The sequence below is a fragment of the Euprymna scolopes genome, chromosome 6 (assembly GCF_053919585.1).
Source record: "Euprymna scolopes isolate OS-2025 chromosome 6, ASM5391958v1, whole genome shotgun sequence".
Classification (NCBI taxonomy): Eukaryota; Metazoa; Mollusca; class Cephalopoda; order Sepiida; family Sepiolidae; genus Euprymna; species Euprymna scolopes.
The window spans coordinates 104,028,788-104,056,503 of NC_136487.1; the positions used below are offsets into that span (position 1 = coordinate 104,028,788).

The 27,716-nt window shown below is 35.2% G+C and overlaps 1 protein-coding gene across 2 annotated transcripts in view; it reads right to left on the minus strand.

The window, feature by feature from the left end:
• LOC145277829 (uncharacterized) overlaps positions 1-7,649 on the minus strand; it is a 432,180-nt gene extending 424,531 nt beyond the window's left edge. Inside the window, exon 1 of one of the 2 annotated variants that reach the window (XM_080129743.1) lies at positions 7,497-7,649. The gene's annotated coding sequence lies outside the window, so the exon portion shown is untranslated. The remainder of the gene's footprint in view (positions 1-7,496) is intronic. The other variant, XM_080129739.1, reaches the window with a different exon arrangement.
• Between the last annotated feature and the right edge of the window lie 20,067 nt (positions 7,650-27,716).

Here is a 27,716-nt window from a genome sequence, read left to right on the forward strand (position 1 = left end):
CTTATCGAATCGAAATTCACGCAAAGTTTATGGACATACGCTTTAATGGCAGCAGCATATATCAGAAATAGATTGTTCAATAAGAGGCTAGGAAAAACGCCGTATGAAGCATTTTGCGGTGTAAAACCTAAAATGAACAGAATTTGGTTCTGATTGTTTTGCATTTATAGAAAACACCAGTAAACTAAATACTAAAAGTGAAAAAGGTACTTTCGTAGGTTACGATAAAAATAGCCCGGCATACTTAATCTACTTCCCAACTCAAAATGCCATAAAAAGGGTTAGATGTGTAAAATTCAATGATACATTAACTTTAAAAAATGGCGATCCAGTGGATGAAAAACATGAAATATTACCTAGCATCTTAATTGATCACAATGAAAATATTAATAACGACGACAATTACAGTAGAACCGACGAAAATATTAACCAGACACGTCGATACCCAATAAGGGAGCGAAAAAGGCCAGACTTCTTAAAAATTGAAAAGATACAAGATTACGCCGTGGATTACTGTTATTCGTTGAACAGCGCACCGAAAAGTTATAATGAGGCGATTAATTCAGAAAATCACCAAGAATGGGAACAAGCTATGCTATCCGAATTGAAAGCTTTATCTGAAAATAACACATACGAAATAGTGGCAAAATCAACAGATAAAAATATAATTTCTTCACGCTGGGTGTTTTCCAAAAAAAATCACAGCTTCTGGCAGTGAAACTTTTAAAGCAAGATTTGTGGCAAAAGGTTATTCACAAATTTCTGGAGTGGAATATTTTGCAACATTTTCAACATTTTACGACAATTAGAATTTTATTACAACTTGCCGCTCAATATAATTTAAAAATACATCAAATGGATGTAAAAAATGCTTATTTAAATGCTCCGATTAACTGTGAAATCTACATTTACCCTCCAGAGGGATTTAAAATGAAAAACAAAAATTGGGTGTGGAAATTAAATAAATCGTTATATGGACTAAAACAAAGTGCACACAATTGGAATTTAACACTCCATAATTATTTAATAGAATAGGGATTTAAACAATGCCCCGTAGATGCATGCATGTATACCAAAAATGTAGGTAATAAATTATTGATTGTTTTTTTGGGTTGACGATATATTACTCGCCTCAAACTGTGACAACACTTTAAAAGATGTTAAAAATGAATTAAATAAAAAATTTAAAATTGCCGATCTTGGATGACTGTCATGGTTCCTCGGTATAAAATTTACCTGTGAAAATGAAACTATAACTATGAACCAATCACAATACATTGAAAAAATTCTGCTCAAGTTCAAAATGCAAGATTGTAAGCCGCGTTCAACTCCCGTCGAAATGGACATAAATAAAAATATAGGGACCAAAACAAAATCAATAGATAATCGAATATAAAGGGAAATGGTAGGGAGCCTCATCTACTTAATGACCGCAATAAGGCCTGACATATGTTACACTGTAACAAAGCTATCTCAAAACTTATCGAAACCGACAATTAAAGACCTTAATCGTGCAAAACAAATCCTTCGTTACCTAAAAGGAACCAAGGAACAATCTTTAAGATTTAAAAAGTCTACATATCCTCTAAATTTAGAAGGATTTTTGGATTCAGATTGGGCTAACTCTGAGGATAGAAAGAGTATAGCGGGGTATTGTTTTAGACTGTCAAAGACTGGATCTATGATCTCTTGGAAAACTAAAAAGCAACAAATTGTTGCCCTTTCTACTTGTGAAGCAGAATATGTGGCTCTTACTCATTCCGCGCAGGGGGCAATTTTTCTGAACACTCTTCTAAAATCTATTTTAAAATCAGATCTAAGTAAAAAACTATTGTGATAATCAGACCAGTATCTTATTAGCAAATAATTCTATGATTCATCAAAGGTTGAAGCATATTGATATCAGATATCATTTTATAAGGGATGAAATAAGGAAAAAATCTATTACTCTTACTTATGTGACGTCTGAAAATAATATAGCCGACATTTTCACTAAACCTATAAAAAGAATAAAATTAAGACATTTTATAACCGAACTTTTTGGAATCTAATTATGAATAAATATCATTTTAGAAACCCAAAAGGAGAAGCATGAAAAGTCAAAATCACACCAAAAAAAAAAAAAAAAAAAAAAAAAAAATTGTACATTGTCCCGGGCACGACGTTAAACTGTGACCATTTCTACCTTACTAACCAAATTAACCAATTAATACCTAACACAATGTTTCCAGTTTTTGTTACAAAAAAAAAAAAAAAAAAAGTCACTTGTTAAAACCCTTTTGTAAACTTCCTATTTGTCAAATAGTTCTTTTTGTATCTTTTTTTTTTTTTTGGCAAACATTTGTTAAAACAAAACAAAAAATGTATATTTGTGAATTTTGTGCATGTGTTTATATGTATTTGAAAAGTATTCTATTTGTATGTTTATATACATTTGAAAAGTGTTTATTTTTATACGTATCAAAAAAAAAAAAAAATCAATGTCATAAAAAAATGGTTTCTTATTGCACACATTATACCAATATATTAATAATTCTTTTTGACCAATGAGAATAAAGACAAATTCCCCCAAAACCAGAAGGTAAAAAACAAAACAAAAAAAAGACAATTATTTTATTGGTTTATTTTTTCTTTGTTCATTTATTTTTTTTCATTTATTTTTCTTTCCTTTTCTCAAGTGAAACCAAAATTGAATCCGAAAGGATTTTTCCATTATATCAAAAAAGGGGATGTGTAAAATGTTTTGGACTCCTAATGGGGGTAGATATTTATTTGCTGCCCACCTCAGCAAAATGTGGCACAAGGCTGGAAAGTGGGGATCCAGCAGGCTCCCCTAAAGGAGGGGAACTCCTGCAATTTTAAAAATTGCCTGAGTAACTCCGTCGGCATTCCCCGGTAGGGGTGCCTCAGGCAGTAAGCAATGAACTTACTCCACCGGAAAGCCCAGTGACAAGGCCTAGGAGGCTGGACCTCCTAGGTATTACCCAGGCGGTGTACCTCAGTCCAACAGGTGCTGGCCGGTTCCCGGCCCCTCACCTGTCGGGCTGAGTGTCAAGTGACGAATCCTTGACGAGTACTACTACCCTGTCTCCCTGCAGCTGAAGCTGCTAGGAGTCCTTCCCCATCAGTGGACTAATGGGGGTAGATATTTATTTGCTGCCCACCTCAGCAAAATGTGGCACAAGGCCAGAAAGTGGGAACCCCGCAGGCTCCCCTAAAGGAGGGGCACTCCTGCAATTTTAAAAATTGCCTGAGTAACCCCGTCGGCATTCCCCGGTCGAGGCGCCTCAGGCAGCAAGCAATAAACTTGGCCCACCGAAAAGCCCGGTGGCAAGGCCTGGGAGGGTGGACCTCCTAGGTATTACCCAGGCGGTGTACCTCAGTCCAACAGGTGCTGGGCCGGTTCCCGGCCCCTCACCTGTTGGGCTGAGTGTCAAGTGACGAATCCTTGACTGGTACTACCCAGTCTCCATGCAGCCGAAGCCGCGAGGAGACATCCCATCATAAAGGAATTATAGTGGACTAATGGGGGTATGAGACGAATGGATTAGCCAATAATTTTTATAACCAACGGCTGTGCTAAACAACCAATGAAAACGTTTCAAAATTATTATAAAAATTGTTGAATTTTGGATTCAATCAGTTCGCCGTTAACTACGCCACGGACCGCATTTGATTCTTGGCCGCCATCTTCGTTACTGATCTGAACTACGCCGCCATCTTTGTTCAACACAATATTAAATTAGCGTTGCAAAAAAAAAAAAAAAAAAAAAAATTTTCAGAAAAGCAAATAAAAAAAACGAATATTACGTGTATTTTTATAGAAAACAAGTGTACTTCTATAATTAATTTCTGCGATGATACTATGGTGGTAAACCAATGACATTTGGCCGTCTTGAACTTTAAGGAAACTAAAATAGGAAGAAAATAAAGGAACAGCAGTCGTCTTACACCGGTTGAAAGAATGCCATTGATTGGATAGCGAAATTATAACGTCATTTTATAAATAAAATAGAATAATGAAATTGACAATATTAGAAAACAGAATTTTTTTTTTAAATAAATGATTTTTATGAACGCAGGGATTTTTAAAACAATTTTTTAAACAATTTTTTAAATGTAATTTTATAAAAAGAATAATTAGAAATGATAAAAAGAAATGTTCAAAAGGGAGGTAATTTTCCGCTTTGATTTAAACAAGATGGCGGCAATTTTTCAACTACACGATTAAAGTTTTGTTTTTTTCTTTTTTAAATAATTCACTAATATTCATGTAATTTCAACTGCATAATAACTTACTAGAATTGACAAAAAAATTCAGTTGAAACCATTATTTTTTATCTGAAAACTCTTTTTATCGACTACAAAATCTTGTTCCAATTCTGTAAAAGCGCCCAAAGTTGTTCTATTAAAATTATATTTTCTTACGCAGACTTTTAATAAATGTTTCTGCAATTATATATTGCTACATTCTTATGATAAAAACGGCCGCCACAACACCCCACCCCTAAACAGAATTTTTGTGAAATATTAAAAGGTATTCTGCTCAATTAATGTCTGCGCGTTATTTACAGAAAAACGGTTAATTAAACTGCAGAAGCACCTGTTAAGCTATAAAAGTTCTATAATTGAATATCCCCTCTCCAAAGAAAAAACAAAGAACAAAACATATAAAAATATATTTTTCTAAACCGTTTGTGAAAACTTCATTTTTTAAATAAATTAAAAAACATTAAAAACTATGTAACAACACAAGAAAATGAACCACATTCTTTTATTTAACTTTCTTGTTATTTCAAATATCCGCTAAAGATTCCTCCACAGTGTGACATGTCACTTTACTATGCGTATGCGCAAGAACGCATCATGTGAGAAAAAGCTACCACGCGTGTAGCATAAATAAAGGCTGTTAAATGATGGAAAATAGTCCAAGGCTTAGGGGTTAATACCATGCAAATTGTAAATTTGCGACGGAAACAATTATATTCTTTTTAAGCACACCTATATATCTACATCTACATAATTTTTTTTTCTACGAACGTGAGATGGGCCTTAAAGTAAAATAATACCCTTTGTTTAATGTTTAAATGTTTAATCGTTTAATTTACATAATCTCTCAAAAATTCAATAATAATCGATAATAATAGTTGAAAAAAAGATGAAAAGGAAAAAATTTGTAAGCGGGGTGCCGATTGTTCAGGTGCATTGGAATATAATGTAAAGCTGAATGTGTGTGTGTGTGGTCACGAATAGGCTTCTATATGGTTGACTATTATAGAAAACTGATCACATATAATGATAGAAGATGTATCGAGACACAGGAATGGATATGTTTGATCTGGCAGAACGGTGGTTCATTAAAATTGTGGGGTCTGTGTTCGCACCTGGTCCACAAAGTATGAAAAAAAAAAATTTTTAAATTAAAAAAAAAAAAAAAAAACGTTTACAAGTGTTTTTGATATAGATGTACATAAGAATACTTTTGATAAGTATGCTTTAACTAAAATAGGAATGGTATAATAAAATTATGGAGTCTGCCTTCGCGCCTGGCCTCCATAGAATGGAAATAGGCACAAACTTTAATAAAGACTTTTTATATCTATCTGCGTATGTATACTTTGATAATTATGTTTCAGTTTGAAGAAATATGGTATAATAAAATTATGGGGTGTTGGTTCGCGCCTGACCTCTATAGAATGGAAATATGTCACAAAGTTTAACAAGGTTTTTTAATATAGATCCACAGAATATTGTGATAAGTGTTTCAGTGTGAACAGGTATGGTATAATAAATTATGGGGTTTATCTATTTTATTTTTACTTTCATCATATTTTGCTTCGGGTTTTGATACTTCCAAATTCGAAGCTATCTCTTTACAACCCTTCCTTTTCATAACCTATCATACTTTCATAAATCAGAGTCCATTTTCTGTAGGCTGTTTTTGAACCCAGTCAACGACAGGTACTTTTGCTAGTGTGTATATATATATATATATATATATATATATATATATATATATATGTATACTAGCTGTACCCAGTCAACGACGGGTACTTTTGCTAGTATATATATATATATATATATATATATATATATATATATATAAGAGCAAATAGTTAATAAAACATATTAAAAATCACTTTGAAAAAGAGTTAAAAACCTATTTAATCTGAAAAGGAAACACTTAATAAGTGGATAGTCCTTAATCCGCAGAGTTTTGAAGAAATTCTTTCCTTCTCATCAGAGGGTAGAAATTAGCAAAATGCGGGATCGGATTTTGCCTACAAAAGTATTTGATGAAACTACAAGTAAGTCAAAGATCTTACTTGATAACAAAAAGTGAAGCAGAGGGAATATGGTGGAGAAAACAGTGATTTCACGTGAATGGATAGTCTGGTGAAAGGTAAATAATCCAATGACAGTAAAATCCAAATTAATTGTAATTTTTATTTTATATATATATATATATATATATATATATATATATATATATATATATAAAATTTTCCGATACATTAGTAGTATTTTATAATTGAAAGTAATATATAAATATGAGTATGCGTGTGTGTATTGAGGGGGGGGTTACTCATATTTAAAACTATACCTCCAAAGAACGGTCCTAAAATCTATTTTCAATCAATATTTATTCTAAACTTAGCCAAAATTATCTAATTTTCAGGTGACATTTATTGGATGTATTTTTAGCAGTATTTTGTTTAATTTTCGATTTCGAGCAATTATCGAGACTCCAAACGGACTGTAATCACACCTCAGACACATCGACATTTCTATTTTTCATTCTAATTCGACAGACTACACTACTTTATTTTTAAGTAAAGATTTAAAAAAAAAAAAAGTTAAAGCACAAAAAAAAACAAAAAAACTAAAGCTAACTTTAACAACATTTGTTATTACAGTTCTACTTTTTTAGATGAGGGATGATTGTGTTGTTTGGATTAATTAGAATAAGTTTTTCATCTTGAGTGTTATTTGCACAACGTTTCAGTGAATAATAATTCCAACCTTCTTCAGGTCAATCTTGTCACCATGTTTAGTCAAGAGAAACAGTAAACACTGAATAAAATATGAGAATGTCCTTGAATCCATTTATTATTGTTGTTTTTGTTATTTTGTGGGGAAGGGCTCTTCTTAATATAAACTTTGAGAATCTTTTTTTACATTATCCAACAAAGGATAATGTAAAAAAAAGATTCTCAAAGTTTATATTAAGAAATAATTCCATTAGGATTGGAGCTAAAATTAAATTTCAACTGATATTACATGTGAGTGAGTTATGTGTGGATTAGATACATAATAAGCATGGACATGTTATGCGTGAATAAAAGTATTGATTGTTGTGTCAAGAACCAAAAAACAGTTATAAATATTGAAATAAAATGTTATGATTAAAATGACAAACAAAAAGAAAATATACTTTTAAGAAATATTAAGTGTACATTAATTTTCTTTTGCAATAAAAATTCATTAGCTCTGACCTTATTGTACCATCATTTGTATCGACTCCTTATTAGAAAATGTCTGTACACACTAATAATTTAGTTTCAGCAAACGGATATCGAGGGAGGGAAGCGGCAGCAGAAGGGCAGAAGAAAATCAATGTGTATGGAAAGGAGTGTCGGCTTTTAATTGGCCAAAGAAAAAATGGGTGTTTCTAACGTGGGAGGAGTTTTGAAAAGAAGAGGAGATCATTTAACACGAAAGAACACAGAAAAAAAAGGTAATATAAAAAGAAAGAAAAAAGAAATATATGGAAGGTTGAAAAAAATATTCTCTTTCATTTTTTGACACCTTTCACATATTTTCACTAGAAAACGAAGAGAAAAAAATGAACGTAGGAAGATGAAAATTGTGAATAAAAAAGTTAGTTAAAACTAATGGGGGTGCCCGGCGTTGTTTGAAAAAAAAATGTGTTAGTAGGCAGGCTCGAAACCGTGATGCGAAGACGGAAAAGAAAGTGAAAGAAAAGCTGAGATCTTACCGCTACGCTAAGACGCGAGAAGAAGTGAAAAGCGTTCAAATGTCAATGAAAAAATTGACTTGCTAAGTAAATGAGTTCACGTAGGCACAGAAATTAACGTTGGCTTTCCGCCGTTTCATTTATTTGTTTCCCCATAATGTTGGAGAAATCAACCAATTGTTTGATATGAAGGGTTTTCCCCACATTGATCAAAGCTAATTACTTTCAAAAGGTCCTTGCACGAAAGGCCGCTGACGGCTTTGCTTCGATGTGTTTCGCTTTATTTATATGAAAAAGATGAACGCGAAAGGACGGAATAGAAGGAATTTTATGTAGAGACGACGTCTGTTCGCAAATCATAGATTTTATGATCTAGGAAAGGTATAAAAAGTTCTATAAAATAGTTATCCTCTCGAGACCCCCCCCTCTTGGGCATAAAAAACGTGCGCGCCACTTTTGTCTTTTATATAGATAACATAAAGAGAAAAATAGGAAAAGACATTTTCTTATTAGGATTAGATATAATGATGATACTATAGATACTATGTACTAGAAGAGAATGAAAAGTGAGTATAATAGAAAGAAATGGAGAATGAAACATAAGAATGAAGGTACAGAGTAAAAGAATAAAGGAAAGGAAGCTAATCTGGAAAAGAATAGGTGGGGGTGGTGGACAATGGATATCGGATATGAACGGTAATTGTTAACTAATTCTGATAATGAATGTCAAAAACTCAAAACCATTCATTTTCTTAGGTCTGCCAATTAGCATATTAATCGGTTCAAATTTTACAAAAGAAATGCAATTATGAAGCAGCATATTTTATTTGATTATTTAATCATGCGAACATAACATTGTACGATGATGAGAGTTTTCATTGTAAATATGATTGTTGTAGAAAAATAGCTATCCATGCTGGTTTTAATATTGTGTACAATAAGCCATCCTAGGAATTTGGAATTGGTATATGGAGTTGGCACTTACAACATTTAAAATACATTATGTGGAGATTAGACGAAAGCAGATAATGACTGACAGAGGAATAGTTCCTGTCTTGGACTTCCTTAACTGACTAATGGAGAAAAATGTTAAGTTTTGAGACATTATGTTGAATAAAGATGGCGGCGTAGTTCAGATCAGTAATTGGCAGTAACCAAGATGGCGGCCAAGAATCAAATGTGGTCCGTGGCATAGTTAACGGCGAACTGATTGAATCCAAAATTCGACAATTTTTATAATAATTTTGAAAGGTTTTCATTGGTTGTTTAGCACAGCCGGTGGTTATAAAAATGATTGGCGAATCCATTCGTCACATACCCCCATTAGGAGTCAAAAACATTTTACAAAATATTTGCATCTGATTTTCATATTGGTAAATGATGAGAGAATTTTAAATTGTTGCTGGTCTAATCATGAGTACCAAAACCTTAAAGGGACATAGGGAGAGTGTAAGAAATATATTAAGTATAGAAGAAAATAATAAAATAAATAAGAATAAATTTATATATTTTACAAGTTGATTATAACCATCAAATGTTTAAACAATGAATAAAATATGAGTGTCCTTTAATCCATGGATTTGCAAGAAATTAATCTTATTCTCAGAAGGAAAAAATAATAATTTACTAATTAATAATAAGTATCAATTGATAAGTATTAATTTGAAACTAAAAAGCAATTTTTTTGTAATGCTTAAAGCAAATACAGTAAAAAAAAAAAAATTATCAGAAAATCATTGGAGTAATGGGTATATCAGGAAAGTTGTTGAAAAAATCCAATTGGAATATTATCATGAATTCTATTAGAATTCAGGAAAGTGAATTGTGAAATTGTGTAGAATCATTATGTCATGAAATAATTTCCTTTGCATATAAATTAAATATCATGTACTTAATGTGAAAAAAAGAATAAATAGAAAATAAAAAAGAAAGAAAATGGAACAGATGTCAAAAGATACAAAACATTTTTTTAAATCTTGGAGAATTAAAAAAAAGTCTTGCCTCAAACTCCACACTGGACCCTTCCAACCACCCCCTACCTGAATTTCCTATGTGGACAGACGCCACGCTAGACGATCTGAAAATCACCCCTGCTCAGGTGCATGCTATCATAAAAAACCTTGACACTTCAAAAGCAAGTGGACCCGATCTCATCCCAGCTGTGCTATTAAAAAAGTGCTCAGCCGAAGTAGCTCCAGTTCTCTCCAAACTCTACAACAAATGCCTTAATGAATCTTGCTTTCCGGGCCGTTGGAAAACTGCGTCTGTGGTACGAGTATTCAAGAATTCTGGCGAAAGAACTGACCCATTAAATTATCGCCCCATTAGCTTCCTCCCACTTTTTGCCAAAATATTTGAGACCTTAATTAACAATGCGCTAGTCCTTACCGATGCTAAACTTCTGACTAACCAACAATATGGATTTAGACAAGCCCGTTCCACAGCAGACATCCTAACTAATCTCTGAACGTATATACCAGTCACTGGACAAAGCGGGGGAGGGCAGAGCAGTAGCTCTAGATATATCTAAGGCTTTTGACAGGGTATGGCATGAGGGTCTACTCAGGAAAATTAGATCATACGGTATCACTGGTTGAATACTTAACATAATTGAATCCTTCTTAGATAAGAGAAAAATCCAGGTTGTCCTCGACGGTCGTACATCTAAACAATATGATATAAATGCGGGAGTGCCCCAGGGGTCTATCCTTGGACCTCTACTGTTCCTGATATTCATAAATGACCTCCCCAACAAAATTTCCTCTGAGATGGGTATATATGCTGATGACACCACACTCTATAACAGTCACGACAGGAAAACAAATGAACACATATCTAAAGAAATGGCAGAAACACTAGAGGATGGCCTCTAATCTGTAGTGGAATGGGGATAAAAATGGATGGTCACGTGCAATGCCCCCAAGACTAAACTAGTTTCATTCAATAATTACAAGAAACCTTCTCTACCACCTATAGCAACTCTACCACCTATAGCAATGGCCAACAACTCTTTATCTGAGAGTACGTCTTTCAAGCTCCTTGGCCTAACGTTCACAGGAAACATGAGTTGGAACAATTACATCGAGGGCATTGCCAGGGCCGCTGCGAGGAAGGTGGGCTCTCTCTGCTGTGCTAGAAAACTACTAACACCCGAAAGTATCCTGTACTTCTATAAGGCAACCATTCGCCCATGTATGGAGTATTGCTGTCATATTTGGGCTGGTGCATCGGCTACTTGTCTCTCGCTCCTTGACAAGGTTCAAAAGAGAGTCGCAAATCTGATAGGCTCTGAACTGGTTTCTAAGCTTCAGCCTCTGTCCCATCGACGAAACGTTGCATCCCTCTGCCTGTTCTACAAGTATTTTAATGGTGAATGCTCTAACGAACTGCAAGCACTTGTGCCCCCATGACGTGAACACCCTCGACAGACCTGACAGGCTGCAAAATCCCACCCCCACACTGTAGAGATCCCTAGATGTAAAAGATCTTTCTACTCCAGTAGTTTCTTCCCCAGAACCGCTAGACTTTGGAATTCCATTCCAGGTCCCTGCTTCCCCAACTGTACTGACGTGCAGAAGTTCAAGTGCAGACATCTTGCTGCCCAAATCCCTACATAGTACCCCAGTAGTTATTGACCCTGATAGTAGCCCCCTACACCAAAGTGGCAATGTGCCTTGTTTGGGGGGAAAATGTAATAATAAAAAAAAAAATAAATAAAAAATATAAAGGTGGGAGTTTTTAACTTAACTTAAATAAAATGAAATTTAAATAAATGAAATTTAAATAAATGAAAAATAATGAATAGATTATTATATGAAAACAATAAAGGAGGCTTGAAATTTAAATATGATTTGTAAGCAAATTTATATGACAGTATAAATAATACATAGAATATGTTAAGGAATTAAATTTTTAATAATTCGATTATAAAATATTCTTCAAGAAAAAATTTCATAGAAAATATTGGAAAAAATGATATACCAAAGTGGAATAAAATTATTTTAGAATTGTATTAATTTTAATCTTCAGACATTATGATTTTTAAGTAAAAATAAGTCCCATAGCATATTAAGATATTAAATGTGTTAAGTTTGTTATATTACAAAACTGAGCATATGGAAAGCAAGAAAGTGACAAACGAAAAGGTTGAGTTTAAACGTTTTATTTAAAGTTTAAACGATCGTGAAACGAACTGTTTGGTGTATCAGGATAATTTGACGGCAATGATGGTCGGGTTTTGATATGAACTCAGCAACAATCTAAGTTATTGTCAGGCTGAGGTGAGGAGTGGTGATGATAGGAACGTGGCTTGTGTGTTCTGGCGTCTGGAATATGTGTGCAATGACGGTGATGACAGGAATATGGCTTAGTGTTCTGGTCCAGGATACGGGTGCGGCGGTCCTTAATAGCTGGTGTCACTGGCGAGGGGTTGATGGCTGTTGGCTGGTGAGCTGTGGTGATCTGGAGGCGGCGATGATGGTGGAAGAGGGGTAAACTTCAAGGCTTGCTGTTCAGTATCACGAGTGAGACGGCAGCTATGGGCGCAGTAATTTCAGTAGCTGGTGTCGCTGGCAAGGGGTTAACTGCTGCTGAGCGAGATTCACAGCTTGCCAACCCTAGAGGAAGACCTTCAGTTTGTAGTGGAATGGGGTCAAAAATGGATGGTAACGTTCAACGGTGCCAAGACAAAGCTCATTTACTTTAATAATTACATGAAACCTTACCAACCACCAATAGAGATGGATACCTGAGAGCACTTCGTCCAAGCTCCTTGGCTTAATGTTCACAGGAAACATGAGTTGGAATAGATACATTGAGATTATTGCTAAGGCTGCTGCAAAGAAGGTGGGATCTCTCCATCGTGCTAGAAAGTTACCTATGCCTGAAAGTATCCTGTACCTCTACAAAGCCACTATTCGCCCATGTATGGAGTACTGCTGTCACATATGGACTGGTGCATCTGGCACTAGTCTCTCGCTCCTAGACAGGGTCCAAAAGAGTAGCTAACCTAATAGGTCTCGAATTGTCATCTAAACTTCAGCCCCTGTCCCATCGACATAATGTTGCATCCCTTTGCCTGTTTTACAAGTATTTTAATGATGGATCCTTTGATGAAGCCCTTGAACCCCCTCGACAAAAATACCCCCTACAAATCTGGCAAGCAGCGAAGTCCCACCCCACACAGTTGAGATCCCTAGATGTAAGAAAGCCTTTTACTCTAATAGCTTCTTCCCCAGAACTACAGGACTTTGGAATTCTCTTCCGGTTTTCTGCTTCTCCAACTATACTGACATGCAGAAGTTCAAGTGTAATGTGAACAGACATCTTGCTGCTAAACTCCCTACATAGTATCTCTGCAAATTAGGTCTCTGATAGTAGCCCCCTACATCAAAGTAGCAACGTGCTTTGTTTGGGGTGAAAATGTAATTAAAAAAAGTGAGGCCAATCTTGGCCGATCTGCCTGCTTGTCGAAAAAGCTAGCATTTTTATACTTACGATGAGAACGTAGTAGTAGGCTTTTATCGCTGGTCATCGTTTCGCTTTTTTGTGTTTATTTTTTGTGTTTTAATGTATTGTAGGAAGTCGTCTGTTTGATTTTTGTATACATGTGTTATATCGATTTAAAGCTAAAAAGCTGTAAATTTGTTCTAGTAGGTGTTGTACTGTTGCAGTGTTTTGTGAAATAATTATTTGTGTTTATATGATGCCGGAGATGTTTGTGTTTTGTACTTTGATTTTTCTTTTGATGTGCGGCTTCCTCTGGCGATTTTCTTTGTTGAAGTGAGGTGCAAGTTATTCTATTGATGTGTGTACATAAAAAAATGGGATTTGAAGTTGTCGTATGTGTTTAGTGTGTTCATTTGCGTTGTATCGATGAACGGACTTTGTCTTAGCGTCGCCATTATTGTCACTGTTGCTGCTCCTGCTGGTTTCTGGTTTATTCATGTAAATATGGATATGCGATATAACAAGTTTAAGATTAAGAGAATACTATGCATATTTTTTTTAATGTCTGTAGCCAAACAAAAAAAAACAAACAGTTTTCATTAGTCAAGAAAATCTTAAAATAATGAAAGCAAAAATCTATCTAGTCAGGCTCCTTGCCTGGATAAATGTGACTCTCTCTTTCCAGATTTCTCTGTCTTCCATCAGCTGCCTCAAAACTTCAGGATCACAATTGGCGTCATGTGCAATTTGCTGAATGTGCATGGATTGACGTCCTTCAATGCTCATGCGCCCGTGCCGTGGAGTCCGCAATAATACATTTCTCACCAGCTCTTGCATGCTCCTCTGGCAATAACCATATAAAACCATAACCAGCAAAACGTAGACGTTTCTGCCTGATGATCGTAGATATGGCAGGTAGGTTGCCATAAAATTGTTGCTTTGTGGGAGGATCTTACCAAGATATATTTAACATTGTTCATAGCATACAGGTGTACGTGCCATCTAGCTTTCTTTCCAATCTTTTGGTGAGTGTCTAGATTGTAACACCATAAACAAGGACAGACTTCACCACTGCTCTGCTTTTCAATTTGTCAGTTAGCCTTGAAGTCCATACTGACTGCAGCTTATCTAATGCAGTCAATGCTTTTGAGATGCGAATTTCAATATCTCTCTCCATGAAACCTATGTTGCTGCTCAGGTAAGTAAACAGTGACTTCTGTCAGTGCTGTTCCATCTATAGTTTTGATTTCCCCTCCATATTAAAACTCATAAATTTTGTCTTATCCACATTAACGTAAAGGCCAATGTCATTTGCAGACTTTTCTAGCTCATGTAATCACGTTTTTCACATCAACAGTGTTATTCACAAACAGAAATATCGTTAGTGTAATCTGCATCACTTATGTGTGCTGATGGATGATGTCTGTTTCTGGATTCATTCAAGGTGAAACCCAGTATGCTGTGAATATCAACAGATGTGTGAAGTACACAGTCAAGACAATGAAAAGGAAAGGGACTAGACTTTAACCCCTTCTCTTTTCATTGTCTGCCTTGACTGTGAAAAGATAAGGGGCTAGATTGTCTCCTTGAAGAATATTCGTAAAAATAGAGGTGTTTAATAATAAAGATTATTGATCAATTGATTAATTAAACATAGCAACTATTCTAAGCTACTTAATATGTAAAAGAGAAATTGTAAATTTCAATATTAATTTTTTATATAAATTATCTTCAATAACTAGTTTAAGAGGACACAGCTCAGTATTAAGCCATAATTTAGAGAAATTGAAGGTGAGAAACAGTTTATTAGAGCCAGTAATATTAGGAAGATTATGTATGGAATTAAATTAAAATTATAGTCTAGAGTATACATTTATAGGAATATTGTAACAAAGTGCATGTGGGCGCTTATGAAAATATCAGCAGGAGCCAAAATTATTAGCAACAGCATCTGTTAAATTTATGCAAATTAGCAATTGTATGTGAGCTTGCGTCACAAGAAAAGAAGATAAAAATACTCCATGTGGTCAGAGAAGCAAAATGCATGCCGGGGAAGATGGATACGTAAAGTTGAAGGCGAGAAATGGTTATGACCAGCTTGTGGTCAGAGGAGAAAGAGACTTATTTAAAGCATGTGTGTGTGTGTGAAGAGACTTTGGAAAAATGACAAATAAATGCATTTCATTTGCACTAAAAAAATAAAAATGCTGAGTCAGATTTATTTTTATTGCTTTGCAACTGTACCATATGGTGTGGAGATTCGAAAGAGGTTTGAACTGTAGTAACACAGTAAAAAAAAGTAACGGCCATGCCATGCTAGGTTTAAATAAAGTCTTATTTTAAGGAAAAGATATTAAAACAACAGGGTTATTTAAATAAGATTAAATAAAACAAATGGCGCGTGTCTGGTCCCTACCTCTGATGCTGCATGCGAGATGACGCCACAAAAAATGATGAAGAAATGATGAATGTGAAAAGTGTGAAAGGCCAACATTGCCTTCATATTTTCGCCAAGTTTCAGAAAAATCTAACAAATGGGGCAAAAGTTATGGGGTAAAAAGTGTCATTTTTTGCAATTTTGGGGCATTTGTGACCCCTTTTGAGCTCCTGGGAACACCGAATTCCAGTGAAAATAGACAAATGGTACAGTTTCACGCCTTAAGACATGTATATTTGAATTCAGCACCATGGAAAACCACTATATAAACATGCATATCAAGTTTTTGAGTAATATGAAAAAAGAACTCCAAAAAGGCATGATGTTTTAGCCCTAAAAGTCCAAGAGGGATGCGAACCAGAATTTTGCCAGGGTCACCAATACTGAATTTATATTAAGAACAATGGCCTCCACATTTTGGCCAAGTTTCAGAAAAATCTGATGGATGGATCAAACATTATGGGGCAAAAAGTGTCATTTTTGGCCATTTTGGGTATTTTTTTACCTCTTTTGAGCTCCTGGGGACGCATCATGAATTTTTGCAAAAAAGCTTTTTTACTGTGCACATCTATTTAACAAAATACAATTTTTGGCAAAATTTCAGGAAAAACTAATGGACGGTTATCTGGCAATCGTCCGGATTAACGGACGTGCAAACACCCCTGAAAACATAGGTCCCTCTCTGATAAATCGGGGGACCAATAAGATTTAGATTGAGATGCTATAATATTTGATCTCAATCTAAATCTTATTGGTCCCCCGATTTATCGGAGAGGGACCTATGTTTTCAGGGGTGTTTGCGCGTCCGTTAATCCGGACGATTGCCAGATAACTGTCCATTAGTTTTTCCTGAAATTTTGCCACAAATTGTACAAAGTATTGGTTTATGTATTCGAGGGAGAAGGCTTTTCATTAGGGTTATATATTGGCTATATTTATAACTTTTTTGTGTTCACTGGCTGTTAGTAATTTGGTTTTTAAATTTATTATATTGCTATTAAATCTAATAATCATAATTGCTTCAAAAATGTATAATTGGCATATTTTAAAGCCTGGTTTTGAATCTTTCAAAATAGACCAGCTTATGGTATATGGAATATTTTTTGATTTGAGATGTTTGATAAGAGTTTATAAAGATGTATTCGTTTTATTATTGTTATCTTTGTTAAAAGAATTTACATGATTTGAGATACAATGTTTTACAAGCTTGCTCGTATGTATGTATGCAATTTGTGAGAAAGATCTATCTGGTTACAATTGATATTTTCATATGATACTTCATTAAGTATCAAAGTTTGTCATCAATAATCTTGAATCTGACATATTGATATTTGATTCTGCCTATTCAGTTTGATTTATTCTTTCTTCCACCACATTCTTTACAACAACACAATGTATTTCACTATAGGTTCTTTCAGAATATATTGCTAGAATTAATTTTTTTTTAATTTATGAAGTAAACAGCACAGCTGAAATTTCTACCTTACTATGTATTCTAAATAAGTATAGCAAATTATTTATTTATAAAAATTATTTGAATAGTAAGTAAAATAATTTGTTTTAAAACGACTAATTAATATGCTTATTTTTTTAATGAAGTGATATGATAAATGTCATCAAGTAGTGTCAATCGCAATTTCATTTCAATGCTAAGTTTTTTTTTCTATTTTTAGCTTATTTATTACTGCAAAAACTTTTATTGCATCTTTGATTATAAAGGATTATAGACACTTATTTATGCAAAAATAGTTTTAAGAAACAAAAGAAATTTCCACTTAATTAGCAAACTAATATTTACTTCTCAATAACTATATGCAAAAGAACATATAATGTATTTCTCATATAAAATAACTTAGTAGTCTCTTTTTATTCTTTCTTTCTTTTTTACTTCTCACATTGAAACGTTTTCTTTCTTTTTCCCTTTCCGATTGAGATGATTTCACCTTTTTTCTTTTTATATTAAAACCTTTTCGTTTTTTAATTTTCTTTCTTTTTTATTTTCCAGATTAATTTTCCATTTATTTTTTCATTTTACCGATTAAAACATTTGAGATGTTTTTTTCTTTTATTGTTTCTTTCCAGATTGAGACGTCCCCCCCCCCCAGTTTTTCTTTTGTTTTGTTCAGATTCTATTTCATATTCAGGCAAATGTGAGCGACATGCCAATTAATTTTTTCTTTAACCAGATTTATGTAACTAGCAGGAGGAAGGGCAAATTTACTATCTATTGCAAGGGTGATCTTTCATAGTTATGAAATAATATTAACATTTAGGCATACTTACAGAAAACTACAATTAATATTTACAGCTAAGTAAAGCATCGAGTAAAACTATTTCTACAGGTTAAGTTTATTGAGTTTTTTTGATCTTTTGATTTTCCCAAGTATTTGCCACAGGTGTTGCAAGTTATGTATATGGTTGTAAATATTGTGCAAAAGGACAAAATTAACAACAAATAGAGAAAAATGAGTCATTGACAAAAAAGACTGCACTAAATTATAAAAAAAAAAAAAATTACTATGAATTTTCAGAATTTTGAGGTTGTTTTCAAAAGTGAATATGCCTAAACCTTAGTTGAGTTTAAAGTTATGTTTTCCTATGAAATGTCGCCCCCACCACCACCATAACTTTTACCACCCCTAAAAACCTGATAAATATATGAAGCATGTAAATCTTTCCAGAAAAGAATTATGTGGATTAATAAGAGATTTGCCACTATTTCATGATATCTTGATCTGCTTGGTGTTAGGGTTAGGCAGATATAATCTTTAAGTCATCTAAGCCATTAGCTTAACTCCCCCACCCTGAAATCTTAACTGCAGGCTAAACCTCAAAGCCACCAAATTAAAAACAAAACTAATTTGGGGTAAAGGTTAGTGAAATACCACAAAGGTCAGGAAACATAAAACTTAATGAAATTATATATGGAACAATTATATACAATTTGTATGAAACAAAAACCCTTTTTGGGCATGATGTGAGTATGTTACTGCAAATTTCATTTGGCGCAATGAGTTGGGCATAGAAAGCAACAACCTACAATTAATTAAAACCCAGCAACCTACACTTAATAACGTATTTATGAAACCAATAACAATTGTCTAAAATGCTTGCTGTAATACAACTTCAACTTTATTTTGTGACACTAAATCTGGCAAAGGAATCTGGAAATGCCACAACCGTTAAAGTCTTTCCAGAAATAGTGTGAGATCATTCTTTACATGTGTTTTTCTTGCGGTATTTTTTTAAATTCTCTTTTTTTTCCATGTTTTTGTTCATTTATTTTTCAGCGGAAGATGATTCTATAAAGAATCAAAAACGTTTGTGATACATATGGAACCTACATTATTTTTTTTTATTCTATCACAAAAGGGTCATTATAAAATTGGAAAAAAAAGGGATAATTAAACAGAAGAGTTCTGTTATTTTTATCAATGTTAAATAAAATATGCTACCTAAATACACCAATATATAATGTATACGTGTGTGTGTGTGTGTGTGTGTGTGTGTGATTCTTTTAGCCTACTGATGTGCTTGAGAACTAACAGCTGCTTTAATGATGTTTAGAATAATTTTATTCATGTGAAAACTAGCTGGCACTTTTAGGGGCTAAAGAAAAAAACTGCTATTACATTGAACTGACTGAACGGTGGACAGATGATGAAACGAAGCAACTTGTTCCCTCTGGGGTCTAATCTAAGCTCGGCATCTCTTCCGCGCTATCATTTCGCCCGAATCACAATCCGAAAGTAAAGGCACCTATCTTATTTTACTTTCTAAGCTATTTAAATAATTATTTATCTTATTTAACTGTATTTATATTACGTTATTTACTCTAAAACAATATTTTTCCTGTCTTTTTATCTTTCTTTAAGGACTTATTTTATGGTGACAGATTTAGCTAGAGTCTATTAGGAATTGATATTTCAACATTGCGATTTATAAAGGGCCAGAATACCAAAATCTGTCTATCCCATGAAAAAATGAATCTGGCAGCAGCCACAATATATAGGTACGGGCAAAAATGGGCGGACAAAAATAGGGGGACTTAGTTTTGAAAGCCAATTTATCATAATTTTTTTGTAGGTTTCCGACTACTTTTTGATTGTATTTGAAAAATTATAGACTAAACTTCATTTTCAAAAGGAAAAAAATATTTGTACACGTGAAAAAAAAAAGTTATGAAGAATGTTTTCACGGCGAGCTAATCAATTCAGCTAAATTCATTGTAAAAATCCTTTTAAAGATAAATATTATTTTTCTGGGTCTATTTCAAATATAATTAGTAAAATCCTAAGATATTGAATTAAATAATAAAAAAAAACAACACCTTGTTTGTACAAAAAATAAATTAATTAGCCCAAAAACCGACTGATTCTACTGTTCGCAAAACACAACAAACGAAAGTTTTGTAAACAGAAGCCCAAAATTTCAGGCAGACTGTGAAAATGACGTCATGTAATTAAAAGGGAGGAATGGGGGATGCTAGTTTTCTTTTTTTCCAGACGTGCATTCGTACAGTTCTATTCTGAACGTTTGCATCATTTTTAAATTTAATTATTTTTCTATGTTTCGGTTTTTAAATTAATTTTTTTTTTTTTAATTATTGTTCAAGATGATATAAAACTTATATCACGCCAAAAGTTTCACATTCTTTCTTTCAAGCAAGGAAAATATTAAAATCCTACATATAAAAATTATGCAAAAGCTATAATTTAAAAAAAAAGTAGAAATATTTTTGCTAACATAATTTTTTTTTTGTGTGAAAATATTAAATAAACAATGTTTAATTCAATGCTGTGCACACACACACACACACACACACACACACACACACAAATAAACAAATTTTTATTCATTTCAATTTCCCTGCACATTTTGCACAAAAATAAATTCTTTCAGCAACGGCATAATTTCAAATACACCCACACACTTTTCTCACACCAACAAAAGTAAAATGAACATATTTCTGGCAGGCGTAATTGACAACAGTATCACGTGATACAAGCGACCAATGAGATTGTCTTTTTTACGCTTTTCCAAAAATCAAAATATCAGCAGTAGCAATTTTGTTTTTGGAGCCGGCCCAAAATGTATAAAAACGCATCAAACAGTCTTCTAGTATGAATTCATTTCGTTCATTCAGTCACTTCAGTCTTCTTCCTTTCTTCTCGTTTCGACGACACACAAGAACATGCCTCTCGTCTAAAGACAAGAGGCATGTTCTTGTGTGTCGTTGAAGCCATCAGCACCATGATTACACACGCCACGCTGAAACTCAAAAATCACTTATGCACACACGCATCCATTCCGCACATTTTCTAATTAATAACAACGAATTACTTTCCTCATGGGACTTTTAAGTAAGGCAAATTTCAACAGATAAAACACAAACTTTAAAATAATCTCATTATTTTCACACAGGACTTCTAAACTTCTTAATTCCACTAAGGACTTTCATCTAACATTTTAATCATAATGACTTTGATGGAACTTTCACCAATCAGACCTTTGTTTATTCACCTTGTTGTTTTTGTTAAAAAATAAAATGCGGTGCATTTTAAACCAGGAGTCGTTTTGTTTCATTCCTTTTTTTTATTATTTTGTTTGGGGTGAGGAAATTTAATTTTACATAAACTTCTGCACTCCTACAAATTAGTGATACCCAAACGTGAAGTGAAACATGCGCTTCCTTCTACAACCCCACAGTTCCACATCAAGCTATTTTCCCATTTAAATTGGGACCACAGACGTCCATCTACACCGACTCCTTGCCTACACGAAGACCAGAGACTGGCAATTTAAAGGTTTCCAAATAATTTTGGGGACTAAATCAAGTGAAACAAGAGCATGGATTCATCACATTCAGAAATATCTCCAGCCACCCTATCGTTAAACATCTCAGTATTCAACCCAACCGACATTAAATTCTGGTTCATCCAAATCCAAGCGTTATTCGACGCGAAGTGGATAACGTCGCAAAGAACATGATACACTTAACTGGTCGAGAAATTACCTACCGACATCATGGAGGAGGTAATAGATTTACTCAAAACTATACCAGAAGAAAACCCTTACGACCGGCTGAAGGAAGCAATTCTAAAACGAACTCGCTTATCGAACAAGTCGATGCTATGCAACCTCTTTACGCAGGTCGAACTTGAAGACCGCACTCCGTTGCAGTTGTTACGGCACATGCACACCCTTTTGGGAGATAAGAAGATGTCAGAGAACATCATGAAGAGTTTGTGGCTGGATAAACTACCAACATCAACAGTGCAAATCCTCGCATCAACGGCAAAAGAAACAGAGCCTGACAAACTGGCGGAAATAGTGGACTGGATTCACGAGAACCTCCGGACATGCCAAGTAAACTTGTTACAGCAACAGCCTACGCAACGAAGAGATGAAGAGCTAGCTGAGCTAAAATCCACAGTCGAGAAGCTGTCCAAACAATTACAGGATTTACTGAAGGAAAGATCGCCAGCGCTCACATCACAACAGGTCGCCCTATAGACGAAACGTGGAACACAACAGAACGGGTGGACACTTTTTCTACCACAATAAATTCAGCAGTAACACGTGATGCTGTACCCACCCTTGTTCTTTTAGTAACAGTACAAAACAGGGAAACGAGGATGCTAGCCAGTAAAGACGAAGACTGTCACTGGACCCTCTGTAAAAAGTTGTCTTTCTATATTCGCGACAGCACCCACGGATATAATTTTCTAATAGACACTGGTGCCGAAATAAGCATAATCCCACCACTGACCAGTCAGAAGATTATTGTATCACTTGCAAGCAGCCAATGGTACCAAGATATCCACATTCGGGGATAAATCACTAACCATCAACATCGGCTTCAGGCAAACTTTCATGTGGATTTTTACCATAGCTGACGTAACAACGCCCATAATAGGAGCAGATTTCCTGACGAAATTCAACTTGTCTGTGGACATGACCAACCGCCCATTAACAGACAACCAAATGAAATGGGTGGTCAGAGGAGTCTCCACTCGATATCAGTCAGCAGGTATCAACTCAGCCCTACTTGGGCACCCATCTATCCGTCGATTACTCCAAAAATATCCGTAGCTGTCTCAGCCATTCAAGGACATGGTCAAGCATAGTGCTAAACACTACATTAAAACGATGAGACAACCAGTCCACGCCACCCTCAGACGTTTAAAACCGGATAAATACCGAATAGTGAAGGAAGAATTTCAGCACATGCTAAAACAGGGAATTTATCCGACCCTCAAAAAGCGCATGATCTTCCCCCTTACACATAGTGCAAAAATCAGACAGTATATCCTGGCGTCCATGCGGCGATTTTAGAAGATTAAATGCACAAACTGCACTCGACAGATACCCTATTCCTCACATCCACGATTTTGCAATTGGATTACAGAACGCGACAACGTTTTCAAAGTTGGATCTAGTGAAGGCATACTACCAAATTCCCGTAGCAGAGGAGGATATCCACAAAACAGCTTGGACTTTACGAATTCACTTGCATGCCCTTCAGACTTCGAAATGCTAGTCAAACTTTCCAATGTTTAATCGACAAGGTTTTCAGAGGATTGCATACGTGGATGACGTCCTATTTGCTAGTACAAAACTTGACGAACATAAACAGCACCTGGATCAAGCTTTCCAGAGATTATCTCACTATGGCCTAAAAGTAAACGTTGAAAAATGCATCTTCAGCCAATCAAAAATCAACTTCCTTGGACACACAATCGACAAGGGCAGAACATCACCACTACCCGAAAAAGTGAGTGCCATCGCTAATTTTCCACAATCCACATCTGTTCGATAAGTCCGTCGATTTATAGAGATAATCAACTACTACAGGCGATTCTTACCCAACTGCTCTGAAATTATTGTGCCGCTTACATCGCTGTTGCAGAACAAGACCAAGAACCAATGGTTAACATTAGATGGACCAGCCTTAGCAGCTTTTACTCAAGCGAAGAAAGCCCTAGCAAATTTCACAAAGCTGACTTACATAAATGACAAGGAAGATACCAGACTCACACTTACAACGGACGTGTCAGACAGATGATGGGATGATCCCATATCATTTTTTTCAGCTAAGCTAAACAAAACGCAAAGAAAATGCAGTACATTTTCAAGGAAATTATTGGCAATTTACCTGGCGATTAAACATTTCAAACACATCTTGGAAGGCAGAAATTTCACGATCTACACAAATCACAAACCGTTAACTTATGCACTGCACACACATTGGACAAATATGGCCCACGAGAGATCAGACATCTCGATTACATTGCACAGTACTCTACAGATATAAGATACGTGAAGGGCCAGGAGAACATCGTAGCAGACGCTTACCCAGAGCCATGACCACTTCTCTAAATTCCAGCTCGCTAAGCATGGAATTGAAAGCACGAGAACACAACACTTAAAGATGTTCAGGAAAACACATCCTTACAACTCAGAAAAATGCCCGTACCCTTCAGTACAGCGATTGTTTATTGCGACATGGCAAAGAAACAACCATGACCGTACATACCACCTCGCCTCAGACGGCAAGATTTCCAACATTTTCACACTTTATCTCACCCAGGAAAAAGAGCTACTCTAAAGCTAATTATGCAACGTTTTGTGTGGCCGAATATGAATACAGATATTTGAAATTGGACTAAGACGTGCAAAAAGCACAAAATTCACCAACACACGAAATCACCACTGGGTTCCTTTTGCACACCCGATGATGATTTACCAACATCCACATCGATTTGGTAGGACCATTACCTACTTAAAGGGACACACCCACATCCTGACTATCGTCGAATGATTCAGCAGATGGCCTACCACCATAGCCATTAAGGATACTTCAGCTTCAACAATAGTCAGAGCCATACTACTGGGTTAATATTTTGATCAACACACGGAGATCTCACATACAACCACATTCGTAATAGAGTTGAAAGACAAAATGTCTCATCTAAATTTCATACCCACCAAAAGGACAGACAGACAATCCTATATCCCAAAAGATCTTCACACCACCAAACACATATTTGTCAGGAACGACTCAGTAAAAAAACCATTATGTCCAAATTATTCGAGTCCATACCCAGTTCTGGAAAGGCAGGATAAATATTTGTGACATAATCCTTAAATTGGATAGGGAGAGGTGAGAAAGATGTTTAGCACACAGGCTAGCAGGTTGGTAAATGAAACACACTTTATGACCCCTGCTAGTTGCTAAGCAACAAAGGAAGAAAAGAGATGGATGAGAAATGTATAGAGAGGGAAAAAGAGAAAAAGAGCCTTTTTGGTACAACACAGATCCCGCCGAGGCGTCGTGCCGAGTGGAGGTAGAAAATTTTCCATCACTCCACCAAATAACAGAGAACGAAGCGATATCGAGATCCCTCCCACCTCATCAACAATGAAAGAAAAGAGATAATGCCTGGGAGAATAAGTCGGCATCGTTGAAATACAGAATTTTAATTCCATGAATACAAGAGACATGATACTCCAAGAATAACCAAAACGTTGAATATCGTCCGAAGCAAACAAAATGGCGGTTAAATTCCCCATAAAAATAAAAGAAAAAGAAAATCAATAAGTCGTCTTTGTGAGTATCTCTCTCATATATTAAGACAACGGGTTCATTTTGCCATGATTCTGTTTGGACTGATATATTTTTTGTTTTGATATATTTCTCGTTGGCATTTGCAGATGTATATCAAGATACCCCTTCCCCATCTTTATAATTTTTTTTTAAATTTTTATTTAATCTCATCTTCTCCTCCCTACCATAGTTTATTGTTTTGTAATAAAATTTTACTTTGAAAGTTACCATTGTGTATCGTGTCTTCGCTATTTTCATACAGTTTGTTCATCTACTGTATATTTCCGAGTTTTGAAAGAGTCTCCCCATACTTTCTATTTCAGCAAGATGTACCAAATCCAGGGCACATGTGTTTTAATGTTCAGCTGTAGCTCATGAATGTGTTGTTGTTATTTTTGTTTGCATTCATAATAAAATCCGTAATATATTTCACTGTTTCAAAAATCGGGAAAAGAGACACTATCGTTTTGGACCAACTTAAACTGGCATACATTGATGAAGATTTTCAAATCATTCCTCCACTGAAGTGATATGTCCTAAGGTAGCCTATTATTTGGACAATCAAAGATAAAGTATTCTGTGAAAGGAATAAATAAATATACACTGTGATTTGAATACCGAAAGAGAAGTTTATTTACGTATTTACATAGAGACAAATACAGCGTGTTAATGTTCAGGGGGAAGTCTCTGTTTTTTACAAGGGTCTGGTGAAAACCGGTGACTCAGTTCCTTATGTAGCATGTTCCAGGTTGGTTACCTATCTCCACATAACACCTTCCTCCAAGCAAATTTCTCCTTGGAGAATTTTGCTTAATACCATTTGTTTTTATGTTTGGGGCTCAGTCGGTTAACTTTTCTTTTCACCCTTGTACTTTTTCTCCTCAACACCGTTTGAAGGGGTGGAGCTGGTGGTGAAACTGGTACGCTCTGATCTGGGGTAGAAGATACTACTCTCAGAGTAGGTTGTGCTATGGGTAGAGGAATATTAACAGTTATATAATACCTCTAAGGGCAGTTCATTATCTTCTGCCTGTTTGTAGTCATCAGTGTGTCGAGGTCTTAGCTGATTCATATGCCTGCGACAGTCAAATACTGATCTGATTTTCCGTGCGAACATTAGTTCAGCTGGCGACAAACCGGCATTCATGTTTGGGTTAGTAGTGATCCTGTATACAGACAAAAAATTTTCAAGACTCTTCTCATCAGTGTCCATGCCTTGGTGTTTTCTTAAAGCTCTTTTGAACGTGTCAACAAATCTCTCTGTGAGGCCGTTTAACCTTAGATGGTATATTGCAGTTGTTAAATGTTCAATGGATAGGGCCTTGCAGAATTTTTCAAATTCTTTGCTGGTAAATTTGGTGCCGTTAGGTACTCCAAAACGACTGAAGAGATGTCTTAATGCATCTATAGTACTAGTCGATGTCGGATGTTTACACTTAAGCACTTCCAGTCATTTTGTAAAGTTGTCGACAACCACAAGAAGTAATGTCCATCCAACAGACCTGCATAGCCAATGTGTAACCGCATCCATGGTGCATCCGTCTTCGGCCACGGTTGTATCTGTACAGGTGGTGCCTTTCCTGCTAGCTGACACCCTCGGCACTCTCTTACTATTTTTTTGATGTCCCGGTCCATATTAGGCCAATATGTATATCCGTGTATCAAGGCCTTCATTCTGGACATGCCTGGATGACCGCTATGGAATTCTTTTAGCATTCTCTTTTGCAGTGTGGTTGGTATGATGACTCTGGCTGCATACAATGAAGTCTGTAAGCAAATCGAAAATGGTGAAATTTTTTAGTCTTTCTTTGACTTGTCATTTAGCTGCACCTGGTTTTTCGTTCTTACAGTGAATTCATCTGTTTCTGCTGCCTTATTGATGTCGTCCAGACTCACTGGTAGTTCTTGAATCTTGTTGAATCTTGTCTGGAGAGTTCTTTTTCTTCTCTTAATGCAGCTATCACTGTGTCCTCTAAAGGTTCTGCACACTTTTGAATCAATCAGCATGTCCGATATTTTTGGATGAAATGTACTCCATTTTAAAACTATAATTCAACAGAATTATGCTTCATCGTTGAAGTCTGTTTGCAGTGTGAGTGGGTATGCCTTTTAAGCCAAAAAGAAATGTGCGATCCAAAAATAGTCAACAAGGGCTTGTGGTCAGTCTGCAACGTGAAAATCCTGCCATGAATAAATCTATGGAATTTTCTAATTGCATAAATTATTGCTAAACTTTCTTTTTC